Source organism: Mastomys coucha, unplaced genomic scaffold (genome assembly GCF_008632895.1).
Source record: "Mastomys coucha isolate ucsf_1 unplaced genomic scaffold, UCSF_Mcou_1 pScaffold14, whole genome shotgun sequence".
NCBI lineage: Eukaryota > Metazoa > Chordata > Mammalia > Rodentia > Muridae > Mastomys > Mastomys coucha.
In genome coordinates, this window is record NW_022196896.1 from 6,536,190 (window position 1) to 6,548,920 (window position 12,731).

Sequence of the window (12,731 nt, forward strand, 5' to 3'; positions counted from 1 at the left end):
CTACCACAAGTGACACATAATGTTATGTGTGTTTGTGTGCTTGATGGTAGTGGTGGTAAACTTCTGGAAGTCAAGATTAGGCTGGCCTGGAAAACAGTGAGCAGAGGAGGGATCAGGCACTAGCATCATATAAAACTGAGGAACATGGAAGGCTCTGGAAACACTGCTTGTTTGAGTAGTAGGAAGATGCCTTGAGACAAAAAGAAGAAGGGAGAGGGAGGGGATGAAGAGAATATGCATTTTCTGCTATCCATATTGGTTTCTCGGATTTGGATGAATAGGAAGAATGCACATGGATGTATTACATAGGATATTGAGTGCGTCTAGGCTAAAATTTAAATATGTAAAGCAATATGGCAGATAAAGTGAACGGGAAAACTGTACAATCCAAAAATATAGGTCGAGGACAGAGATTTTAAGGGCAGTATTTGGGAGAAAAATATCATGATGATATACAAAGAGTTTAGAGAGAAAATTGCAGGAAGGCAGCCATAGAAAGGTTCAAGGACAAGTCTACATAGGCAGAGGGAACAATGCATGCCGACATAAAAGAAGAAAAGTGTCCTCTACATTTTAAAGTTCACTGGTCACTGGTGACCTGGTGTATTCTTAAGAAGGTGGATAGAGAATAGCAGTGGGTCACAGCCTGGTGCCACTCAGTCTAGATTGCTAGTTAACAATGTAAGTAAAACTTAAATCCAGTTTCTGACTCAGTCCTACTGAATCACATTTCTCTTCCCAGTCCTACTTTATGCTTATTGCATCAGTTTGTTCACCAGTCCCTAGTGTGCAGTGAAGTCCTGACTGCTATATTCTTTCCCATCCCATGGCTTTTCCTTCCCCTATGTAGGTGTCTGTCTTAAAAAGAATATTGAGATTTTCCTTTACAGGGCCAACACTGACCAGATGTCACTTTCTCTGTGGTCTTTAGGGCCTAGGAGAGCTGAACTTGACATTACCCTCACTGTGACTACCTCATCTGTGTCCCTGTGTCCCATTTTAGTAATCCATCATTCAATGAATATTTTTATCACTTTTGTGTGTGTTAAATGCTGTATGATAGAATGGGTCCCTGATGTCAAGAAACCAGTAACCTTACATTCCCATTTGGAAATAATTTCTTTCTTTCTTTCTTTCTTTTTTTTTTAATTCCGAGACAGCGTTTCTCTGTCTAGCCCTGGCTGTCCTGGAACTCACTCTGTAGTCCAGGCTGGCCTTGAACTCAGAAATCTACCTGCCTCTGCCTCCTAAATGCTGGGATTAAAGGCATGCGCCACCACCGCTAGCTTGGAAATAATTTCTTAATATGATTTCTTGCTATAAGTAAGAAAAGGACAATCATCCTCATATAAGGCATTTACTTAATAATTGATTGAATCTAGAAAAAGTAGTTATCATAATAAAACTATCTTATATTTTCAGTTGTAAATGTATTGCATTAAGATTGTCTCAAATTTAATACTTCCTATATTAAACTATATTGTAAATAGTGATGTTGCCTTCAATATTTTCATAAATGTTGAAAAAGAAATGACTAGAATATTAACTGGAAGCTAGAAAGACCTAGTTATATCTCCTACTACCTCTGGGAAGAGCCTCCATTGTTTCTTTGCCTCTCATCAATAAAATGACAGTGTTGAACTTTATAACCCTTAAAATATCTCCTAGCTGTGAGATGTGCTGATTCAATTGCAGCTTAATGTCCACAGCAAAGAATAGGAATCAATACATGTATTTATTCTTCCACGGTTTATATACTCTTAACCTTCATCGAAGATAATTGCTCTTGTATGCTCTACAACACAGGTTCTACCAGGTTCTAAACAAACATTTTCTACATTTTCTTTTCCTTAGTGAATAGATAGAGGAACTGTTTAATATACATGCTAACAGTCAACTGCAACTGTATCCCTTTGACCTCTGGTTGTACCCACATGGCTAGCATCCACATCATGGCCAAACAAACCATTTGCTTTCCTTATTTTTATTTCCTGAATAAACCTTGCATCCCATTTGCTGGTTTAAGTTAATTTATGGTTTGAAAACTGGGTTGAGCCTTTAGCTGACAAACATTTTATTAACCTTTCTTCTCTTAAATTTCTAGCCATCTTCTAAAGTTCCTGGTCTAATTTAGCATTTTTTTTTTTTACTTTCTTCACAATTTTTTTCATCTCTCAACATTTATCAATCTTCCTTCTTTAGAAAGCAAATGTCTTAGTTACTGTTCTATTATTGTATTTGTAAGCAACTGCTTACTTACTGAAGGGATTGCTTACAGCTTCAGAGGGGTTAGTCCATTATTATGGTGGGGAGTATTGTAATATGGTAGGCATGGCTTTAGAGCAGTAGCGGAGAGGCTTACATCCTGATTCATGGGCAATGGGCAAAAAGAATGAGAGAGAGACGGACACAAGGTGTGGAGTAAGGTTTGAAGCCTCGAAGTCCACCCCCAGTAACATACCTCTTCTAACAAAGCTACATCTTCTCCAACAAGAACATTCCCCTTAATCCATCTCAAAAAGTTTCATTCTCTGGTGACTAAGTATTCAAATACATGAGCCTAAGAGAGCCATTCTCATTGAAATAAACAGAGCAAGCATCTTTTCATGAAGCATCTCTATCTATACAACTTTTAGTTCTGTTTCAAATATTCCACTTAGAACATTACACATCTGTCTTTTTCTTATCTTTGGCTTCCTGGTTTGCCTTGTGGCTTATAATTCTCTTGAGTCTCCAGACATACTCAGATCCCCATATACCAGAAACCTTGCCTGGAGCTCTGTATCTCTTGAAGTTGTGGATCCCATTCCTCAACTTCATTTTTCTCATTTCTCTTCAAGTTGCTTTCAGAGGTTGTTTATCCCTTGAGCTGTTTTTAACATGTCTTCACTCTCTGACTAAATTATTTTCTTGAAACTTACCAGGGCCTGACATCTGGATGACGTATCTGGTCATTCTTTGTATGTTCTGAATAAGGTTAGAAACTGACTTTCCTTACCAACGCATGAGAAAGTCATTTCCAACCTAAATTTCATCAAAGAGTAGACTTATGAGGCTCAGTTTATTATTATTTGTTTATGTATATGTGTGGTGTATGTAGGCATAAGTGTCAGAAAGCATATGTGTGTGGGTACACGTGCATGTATATGCTTGTTGTATGGAGGCCAGAGGTCAGTAGAAGTATCTCTTTTAGTTCTTCTACACCTTTTACTGAACATGGAGCTAACTGATTGGCCTAGATTGACTGCCAGCAAGCTTTAGGGATCCTCTGCATCACTGCTCCCTGAGCTTGGGTTATGGGCACAGGCTACTTTGTCCAACTTTTATGTGAGTCATTGAAATGTGAACTTGGGTTTTCTTATGTAGTAAGAACTTTACTGACGGAGTAATCCTTCGATACTTTTAAAAACAAAACAAGAATCCCACAACCTTTTCTGTGGATCAGCAAGTTAGCTAGCTCAATGGCTACTAAAGCTTGTCCTGAATTTAACCCCTGGAAATGACATAAAGAAAAGAGCAAACTCCTGAAGTCTGTCCTTGATCTCAATATATGCCTTGGCACTTATTCAGCTTCACATACATGTGGACGCATACACACTTAACAATTCACACACACAAACACTATACACATACACACACGTAAACACCACACACACACATACACACACTTATAATACACACAATATACTATAATAAAAGTGTTCTTGAGATTACATTGATAAACTATACATGTTTATGATATACCATGTACTATTTTAATACATATTGTTTTGAAAATATCTCTTATAGGTAAATAATACTCCATCACCCCTCATCACAATGTTTCCTTGATGCCCTCCAACATCCCCATCTGTCTTCATTGCTGATGTGCTTTCTGTGACTATAGATTAATTTTCACCCTGTAAAATTCTTATATAATTGATGCATGTGCTTCATGATCTCCTTTTTAATCTGACTTTTTCACTCAGATTAATTATTTTGAGATTGATATATATTGTGTGTATTGGAATAAGTTATTGCTTCATGAAATTTCTCTGCTGTTTTCTTGGTTCATTATTTGCTGTCTCTTTGATTGCCAACACTGATTTCCTCTAATTTTCTCCTTCTTGTTGTTTTATTGATATATCCTTATTATTGTTGTGTATGATCATAAGCTGCTTCTCCTATTGCATCTTGGGAAGAGTGGGGTTTGCATGCCACTAGGGTATGAATGCTTATGAGAATAAGTTCTCTTCTTCCACTGTAGATTAGAGGAGTGAACTCACGTTTTCAGGGTTACTTTACTTGCTGAGCCGTTTTTTTGGGCCAATGTTTATTTATTTATCTTGTTTTTGAAAAATGGTCTCACAATGTAATAGTGCTAGATCTACCCCATCTGTAGTGATCTCTCTGCCTCAGCATCTCCGATGGAATTACAGCGTTGTGACACCACTTCCCTTTTTCTTACTTGTTTTTAAAATATTTTTTTATTGTATATTTGTGAGAAATTTGCCTACATGTATGCATGTGTGCATGTTTGCATGTGCGTGCCTGGTGCCTGTGGGAATTTCTTTGAACTGAAATTATGAAATGGTTGTAAGCTACTGTGCGGATGCTAAGAACTGAACCAGGATCCTTTGCAAGGACACTTGGTTCTTAACCACTGAGCCATGATCCCAGCCACCTTTCTGGCTTTCTTAATGAGAAGTTAAGTTAGAGTTTGGTATTATAAATCTCCATATAAGTTCTTGTCTGGTGATGCACTGCTAATTTTGATGTTATGTGTTGCTTTTAGTCAGAGTGCAACATTTTCCATTTTATTTCACTTTGGTATATGTATTTCATGTATGCATATTTTATAGGTATGGCATATGGTTTCCAAATGCTTTGAGATTTTCAAGATACCTTTTGCTCTTTATTTTAATTTATTTAAAATCATTAACATTTGTTGTTTGGCCTAGAATGTGGATTTATTTTTGTAGGTGCCGCACATCCACAGGAAAACAATGAGTGTCATAGCTATTAAACATTATGTAACTCTCAGTCATTATCAAATTGGCTTAAAATGTTGTTTAAAAATTACACTCCTTCTCAGACTGCCAGCATATTTTTAAGACTGCTGATTGAGAACAAGAACTCTTAAAGACTTGTGCATTTATTTGTTAAGCTTCTTAAATATGTAGGTCTTTAATTTTTGTCACACTTGAAAGTTCCTCAACCAGCATTGTTTTAGGGATCCCTTGTGCCCCACAGTCCTCTCCTTTAAGAGCTTTTGTCCCTCAGCTGTTCAGCTACTGAATATCATCTCACATTTCACTGATGTTTCTACATTTTTTAAACTCAGTAATTTCTGTGTGTTCTTCATTTTGGGTCATTTGTATTGCTATGTCTTCAAGTTTTGTTCTTCTGAAGTGTCACACTGTATTATTGCACTCCGAGTTACAAAGCAGACGTTATAATTTCTATTTCTTGCAATTCAAATTGGGACCTTTTATGTCTTTTATTTAGAATTTTAATCTTTTCTCCACATTTAGCGTATATCAACTCAGGCTGTAATGGTGGTTTTAATACTGCCTGTGTCATATCTAGATTAGTTTTGATTAGCCAACTTATTTTTTCCTTTTGTATATGTGACAATTTTTAATTTTTTGCCAGACATTTTGAATTGTGGTCTGTTGGTTTCTGGAAATGATTCTATTTCAAGAGTTGTTCTGTGTGGCAGAAGCTAACCTCAGGCTCCTCTTCTGCAGCTCTGCCGTGTGCACTGGAGCGATCCCTTGTCCATCTTAAAGCAGAGCCTCCTCTAGGTCCTCCATTCCAGCAGGGAGCTAGGAAGTTCTCACCATGGCTACTGAGACTGTGATGCCTGGTTATGCTTGATCTCTAGGAACTGTCATTTCTACACTTCAGAGTGGTTCCTTGTTAGCCTTGGGTATTTTTTTCAGTCCTTAATACTCAGTGGGGAACACAGTTTGTCTTCTTGTATAGTCTTCCTTAAAGACACCATGGCCCTTGATGTTTTTAGATCCCTTGTTTCTTTTCCTCAACTCAAGTGGTTCACATGTTTTACTTGGATTTCCCTTCACTGGGACACAGCTGTCCAGGAAGTAAACCCTTGCTGGCAGAGGTGAGACTTCAATTGCTTTGTTTCTCAGAAAACACTTATCTTCATTTCCAAAATATTCGTTACATGAGTTTATATATTTTGTATGACATTTTAGTTACTTAAAACAGAAGAATAAATTGGGGGCCCACTAGAAGATGCACCTAGTCTTACTGTAATGAGATATGCCATGACTGTTTAATACCCTTAGGAGCCCTCTATTTTTCTGATGGGGAGAGGAGGAGCAGTGGGCTGAGGTGGGAGCAGGGAGAGAGAGGGACTGGGAAGAGAGGAGAGAGGGGAATCTGTGATCAGGATGTAAAGTAAATAACTAAATCAATAAAGTAAATAGCTGCTTTTATTTCTTGGCACCCGTGGTTTTCTTTTTGTTGACTTGATGCTAGAGACCTTTATGTGAGTTCTCATAATTATCGTTATTGATATTTGTTTAAGGTTGCTCCTTTTCTCAGATACCCAACTCTTAAGGGTCTATTGACTTTATTGTTTATTTTTAATTTTTTTGTAATAATTTGGAGTGGATAAAATCAAGAGAAGGCTAAGAGTCTATGTATGTATGTATGTATGTATGTATGTATGTATCTAGTAAATGCACGTGTTACTCTCTTCTATTGCATCTATAGCTCTGTAAGTCCTCTGTTTTATACAGCTATGTGATGCTTGGCAGAAGCATTTTTTTTTCTTTTTGTAGTAAGGAAAGGTTGATTAGGTTTTATTTCAACAAAATGAGTGACAAGGTTGATGCTTAAAATGTAAAGGTGTTACCTGCCCAGCCTTTATGCAAGCTGAATATTAACAAGCCTGTAAGTATGAGTGCTGAATATTAAAGAAGAAACACTGATTCCAAAACCCGAAAGGGAAAACTCCATAGGACGTAAAAACATCTCATGTATAATTTTTATATTTTCATTTCAAACCTAAAATTTAATTTTGTGATTACTTTGCCAAATAAATGTGAACATTTACATTGCATAGCTAATATCCATGTCTTTCCTCTTCACAACAGGAAAAGTCTTTCACATTAGCTCTATCTGCTTGCCCCAGGTTCAAGAAAGTCAAGGCTGAGAGAAGAAGCATAAACTTTGGTGACCTTAGCCTTGACCTATAATCTGCTAAACAGTGAGGTGGAGGGATTTCTCAGAACATTAGCATTAATGGTGGCTGCGCTCTTCCATTACATTAATAACACGGTGGCTGTGTTTGTCTGCTTGATGTGATGATAGCTCAGGGAAGGAGAATTAATTCCACATATTATCTACATAAAGGATAACGAGCAAATGGGTTCCCCCTAGGAAGTTTTATTAAATTTGGGTATAAGCCAATTGACTTCAGATTGTTCCCTGGCACTTGGATGACTTTCAAGCCTGGAGGTTCTAGGAGGATGAAAAAGGCCACATCTAAATCTCAGGGCAGCAGATGCAGACGGTTTGTGAGGACCCCTGTCACAGAAAGTCTTTTTTCTTCTGAAACAGCAAACTGCTAGTTTGTTGACCATCAGGTGCAAAATATATTTTTTCCCATATCTCAGCCTTATGTCCATGGAGGTAGTTTTAATTCAAGTAATTTATGCTTAAATCATTTGATCTGTGGATCTGACAGTTCCGAGGGGTATTTCAAGTAATGAAAATTACAAACAATCCAGCAAATAGTGAATTAATAAAAATTCACAGCCAATCAGGAGAAGTATGTCCTTTTGTGTTTTTCATAAGAAGGTTAAAGCAATGTCTTCCAAGTTGATTGTCAGCTTTGAAAGGCTGTCCTTGTTAAAGTCACAATAGGGGCTGACACTACAAATCTCAGTGACTCCTTCAGAGAAATTTATAATACACAGATTTCATATAGGTTTAGAATGTAATTAATTTTTATAAGTCTTTAAAAATAATTGGAAACCTGGGAGTGATGGTACATATCTTTAGTCACAGTATTTGGTAGGCAGATGCTGGCAAATTTCTCTGAATTTCAGGAAAGCCGTGGCCACATAGTCAGACCCTGTCTCCAAAGCCCCAAAACAAAACAAACCTAAAACCCAAACCCAAACCCAAACCCAAACCCAAACCTAAAACCCAAACCCAAACCCAAACCCAAACCCAAACCCAAACCCAAACCCACACCCAAACCCAAACTAAAATAAACAAACAAAAAAGAAAGCTATTTGATGTTTAAGTGGCAACAAAGTAAATTAGTAAATTTACTTAATTATTTTAACTGTTTTTTTTTATTGTTTCGTTTTTTGTTTTTGTTTTTGTTTTTTTGAGACAGGGTCTCAGTATGTACCTCTCTGGCTTGCCTGGAACTTGCTAGATAGACCAAGTTGGCCTTGAACTTATAGAGAGCTACCTGCTTCCGTTTCCTAAGTGCTATGATTAGAGGCACATGAAGCCATATCTGGCTAATTAACTTCATTTTGCAGACACCGGTTTGTCAAAAGTAAATTGCAACTTAATTGTTTCAATAGGAAACTGTTAATAGTCTCTGAAGCATGCATGAAAACACGTAGAATCATAATGTACTTACTTATGTGTTAGCAGCACAGACAGATGGGGTAAAAATCACCTCTAAAATAATATTGAATTCAAATTCATTTCATTGCTGTCTGAATGCCTATGTTTTTATAAAATCTCCACATTGAAATTGTAATTCCCAACGGTTATGGTTTTTAGGTAAAGAATAGGGTCATTTCCATTCTGAGGCTTAAGGACCCACCTTCTTCCTTCCCAGAGCTCAGCTTCAACAGCTTTACCAGACAATAAATATGCTGACGTCTTGATCTGCCTTAGTGGGAAATAAATTCCTGTTGCTCATGGGCTATCTAATTGATGATTTATGTTTTCCTTTTTAAAAAATGATTTTTTTTTATTTTATGTGTATGTGAGTTTTACCTGCATGTCTATGAACCACTTGTCTAGACAGTGCCTTTGGAAGTCAGAAGGCATGTGATCTCTAGGAACTGGAGTTACAAATGGTTGTGAGCTGTCATGTGGGTGCTGGGAACCAAATTCAGGACCTCTGCAAGAACAATGAGTAATATTTGCTGCAGAGACTTTGCTCCAGCCCCCAAATTTATGATAGTTTGTTAAGCTGGTAGCAATGTTGTTTGTTTGGGCTAAGTTACAAGTAATACCCTTGGAAATCGGTGTAAGCTACAGGGTAAGAGCCCAGAGGAAGGACTTACAAAATGAAATAACAAACTCAAAAAGTAGACTGATTGTAAAACCCTTGGATCAAAGTTGAAAAGACTTCTCATGAGGTTGAATACATTACTAAATGATGATTCAGTAACTGAACAGACATTTAAGTACTGTTCTCTTTATAGAACTAGAACAAAATACCTGGAAGAAAACTGAAGATCAAGGATTCAGAGGGTTTTTCTGTGGTTGGTGGGCCTGGTCCACTTGGCAGACCACACTAGTGATAACAGCATGTGGAGGAGATTCTCTTTATGGAAGCAGAGAGCAGCAGGCAGAGAGGAGGCAGGACAACATAGACCAGTAGCTCATCCCAATGGCTTGCTTCTCTCAGAAAGGTTCCACTTCCAAAGTCTTCTATCACTTCCCCCAATAACCAGGTGAGGTCCAACTAGTCATCACATGAGCCTACTGAAAGCATTTCATCTTTAAGTTATAACAATCTTAAATGAAAGGAAACAAAATGGAAAGATAAACCCCTTATCCATAAAGCGTATCCTTAGTACTTCCAAATTTTCTTCAAAATGGTCACCTTTTACAACTTTTTATAAATTCTTTGTGAATTCTATGTCAGGCATCCCAATCCTGATCATCTCCCTATTCCTTCATATCCACCCTCTGCCCTTGCAACTACCTCCAAAACAAACAAACAAACAAACAAACAAACAATCTCATTCTGGAAGCTGTAATGTGTCACAATGGGTCCTACAGTGTACACATTTGTCTGTACATCTTTAGTTGCAAATGTTCATTACAATGAGTCACTGGTCTGTTTCAAGCCTCTGGTTTCTGTTATGCGATCAGTACTTGATCCTCACTGGGACTCCTTTCAGATATCCTGTGGTTGCCCTGTGTCCTGGAGATCCTGCAGCTTTGGATCTGCGGGACTGGCCCTTTCACGCACTCCAGCAGTTTGTAGATGACATCAATGTTGGTGTGGTCCAACTCTAAGCCCTGGATCTGAGCATGGGTGGGATCTGAGTTGGTTAGCCTGATAGCTTTCCAGCACCCACACAACAGCAGTGAGTTCTCCAGCATGGCTGCAGCTATCTTACCCAATGTCTCAGCCAGCAAGGGGCCCTTGGGACTGGGGCAGGCTCAATCATACCTTCACCACCAGGGCCAGATCTACTGTGCTGCCCAGGCATGGTTCAAGGCCCACTTTCCCTGAGTGGTGAATCTGGTGAAGGGTGGGGCCCACTCTCCTAAGTGCCACAACCAGTGAAGGGCAGGGCCAACTCTGCCCAGCTCTTTGACATCAATATGGTCCTAGGTAGAGGCACAGACCAGAGATATGGCCTTTGATGGTAATATAAGTTGTGGTCCCCAGTGGCAGTAGAGGGACAGACTTCTCCATGGCCTCAGGTGGTTGAGGAGGCTACATACATCAGTCTATTCTTCTCTACCTTTACAGTTCCAGTTCAACCTCTTTTAATAGTGCTCAAACCTTTCTGCTTCTCTTCTTCTCCCATCTCATCACTACATACGTACACACCCTAGTAGCTCTGTCCACATGGTAGTAGGTGGGCCAAAATTGTTACTATTAGTTTATTTCTCCTTTATTTTAGTTCCAAGATTAATACAATTCTATTAAAGGAAAAAGGCATCTTAATCAAGGACAAACTTCAGACTTCATCTTGTCAGAATATCTCCAAATTTCACATTGGGGAAGCCAATGTGAACTAAGTCTTGCTGTATTTGTAATTGCAAAATAAATAACTCAGAAAAAGAATGTAAATTTTTGTGAAAACTTGAAGAAATGTTAATGTAAGGTAATACCATGTAAAGATTTTCAACTTTAATTACCATAGCTTATCATCCTATGGTGATTTGGGATGATAAAGAATTTAGAAGCTAAACTTTAGGGAAATGGAATACATGGAAAATGACATGATATAATTAGGAAAATATTATTACCTAGTAAATCCTGAAAATAACTATTGATTGATGTTGGTAGTATTTGTCTAGATCAGTTGTTTTTAACCTGTGAGTCATGACCCCTTTGAGCTTCCAAATATCCTTTTATAGGGTCACATATCAGATATCCTTCATATAAGATATTTATATTATGATTCATAGTAGCCATCTGTACCTGGGAGCTGGGGCTATTCCATAGCTCTCTGAACACAGGTTCCACCAGAAGAGACCTGGTCTCCTAGGAGTGCTGACACAGGCTTACAGGCCAACATGAGGGACAAGCTCCAGGCAGAGACAGCAAGACCAACTAACACCAGAGATAACCAGATGGAGAAAGGCAAGGTCAAGAACCTTATCAACAGAAACCAAGGCTACTTGACATCATCAGAACCCAGTTCTCCCACAACAGCAAGTCCTGGATACTCCAACACACTGGAAAAGCAAGATGTGGATTTAAAATCACATCTCATGATGCTGATAGAGGACTTTAAGAAGGACATAGATAACTCCCTTAAAGAAATACAGGAGAACACAGGTAAACAGGTAGAAGCACAAAAATCCCTTAAAGAATTACAGGAAAATACAAAAACAGGTGAAGAAATTGAACAAAACCATCCAGGATCTAAAAATGGAAGTAGAAACAATAAAGAAATCACAAAGGGAGACAAGTCTGGTGATAGAAAATCCAGGAAAGAGATCAGGAGTCATGGATGCAAGTATCACCAACAGAACACAAGAGATAGAAGAGAGAATCTCAGGTGCAGAAGATACCATAGAAAACATTGACACAATAGTTAGAGAAAATGCAAAATGATTCATAATAGTAACAAAATTAAAGCTATGAAGTAGCAACTAAAATAACTTTATGGTTGGGGGTTATCATAACATGGGAAACTGTATTAAAGCATTAGGAATTAAACCATTAGGAATATTGAGACCCACTGGTCTAGATCTTATATTTGAGTAGGATAGCAGGAGGGCAAGTGAGCCAGAACAACAATGCTACATGTATTAATCAGGGTTCTCTAGATTAACAGAACTTATAGGATAATTCTCTCTGTATGCATATAAAGGGAGTTTTATTGAAATGATTGGCAGGCTGTGGTCCAGCTAATGTAACAATAGCTGCCTATGAATGGAATGTCTGAGAGAATCCATAATTTTTAGTCCATAAGGATAGATGTCTCGGATGCTCTTCAGCTATTCCAGAATCTGTATAAATAGGCTCTGAAATCAGTGAAGGAGTGGACTTGCTAGCCAGGGAAAGAGTGACTAGACAAAGAGAGCAGGCTTTCTTCATCCATGTCTTTGTATAGATTACCAGCAGAAGGTGTGGTTCAGATTTGAGATGGGCTTCCCACCTCAAAGATCTGGAATAGAAATAAAACTTCTCCCTTCAAATGATTTAAACCTCTCATGGGTGTGCCCAGGAATTTTGGAGTTTTAGTTAATTCCAGATGTAGTCAAGTTGACAACCATAAAACTATTCACATCACCTATTGCTTGAGTGCTTTTTTTTTTTTTTTTTT